The sequence below is a fragment of the Pteropus vampyrus genome, unplaced genomic scaffold, assembly GCF_000151845.1.
Source record: "Pteropus vampyrus isolate Shadow unplaced genomic scaffold, Pvam_2.0 Scaffold12, whole genome shotgun sequence".
Classification (NCBI taxonomy): Eukaryota; Metazoa; Chordata; class Mammalia; order Chiroptera; family Pteropodidae; genus Pteropus; species Pteropus vampyrus.
This window is the reverse complement of record NW_011888793.1, coordinates 2,483,071-2,484,292: the sequence shown is the minus strand read 5'-3', so window position 1 is coordinate 2,484,292 and position 1,222 is coordinate 2,483,071. Positions and strand designations below refer to the sequence as shown.

The following is a 1,222-nucleotide window of genomic DNA, read 5'->3' as shown; positions in this document are numbered from 1 at the left end:
TTCACTTTCAGTATTCTCACTTTCAGTTTTTTTTTCCTGCACTTTAATCTTTTTTGGCCCATTTCCTCTTTCACATATCTATTTTTATAAAATGTGAGTTTTCACTGGGAGACAAGGAGGCAACACAACTGCATGCTTTGCTGTCTGTGTATGAACTGAATAACAGATATGCAGTGACCAATCACTGACAGATTTGGAAAGAAATGTGATTGGTCACTGTCACTGATTATGATGGACATTTGTTAATTATGCGGTGCTTTGAAGACTGAAGTTCTGGTAGTGAAGTTTATACTTTATGTAATTACAGTTAGTACACCATGGTAACTGAAATTTGAGTCATGTCACTGAGTAATTGCCTGTGTGTGTGTGTGTGTGTGTGTAGATGTGAGTGAATCTAGATAAAAGATACATAATAGGTGCCCATTGTACTATTCTTGCAGCTTCCTCCTGCCTATAGCACATGGTCTTCCTAGGTGGTCTCCTATCCAAGTACTAACCAGGCCCAACCCTGCTTAGCTTCTGAAATCAGACAAGATCGGGCATGTTCAGAGTGGCATGGCCGTAGACCTATTCTTACAGTTTTTCTATAAATTTCAAATTTATCGTAATATAAGTTGGGAGGTGGGGAGGAAGTCATGAGGAGACGAGATAATGCAATTAAAAAACCTAGAAAAATAATAAACAATAAAAACGGATCAATGGGGAATCTAGCGAATAGAAAAGGCTATGGAACCAGACTGGCTGGGTTGGAATCCCATTTTACTCATCAGCTGTGTGAACTTGGACAAGTTATATAATCTCTCTGAATCTGTTTTCTCTTGAAAATGACGATAAAAATACTACCTACTTCATAGGGTACTATGATGATTCAATAGTTGCATATATGACACGTAAAACAATAGTACATAGTAATTACTTTGTAAATGTCAGCTGTTACAGGTTTGTTACAATAGAGGACACTTTAATATGTTTAGATACTGATCAGAATCCAAGAGAGGCTGAAGTTAGAAGGGATAATTAATGATAATATGGTTCCTAAAAGGTGGGTGGGGATGGGATCCAAGGAAGAAACAGAGACATTGGTCTTGTACTAAGGGAGGAGCATCTCTATTTTAACAGGAGGGAAAGAGAATAGGATGGGTGTGGGTATAGGTTGGTTGATAAACTTGCTAGAGAGGTGTTACAGTATAATGACTAATGTTTTCTGCATAAAATAAAGAGT

At 37.5% G+C, this 1,222-nt stretch overlaps 1 pseudogene; it reads right to left on the bottom strand.

The window, feature by feature from the left end:
• Window positions 1-448: 448 nt before the first annotated feature.
• On the bottom strand, window positions 449-567 carry LOC111732854 (annotated as a pseudogene).
• Between the last annotated feature and the right edge of the window lie 655 nt (window positions 568-1,222).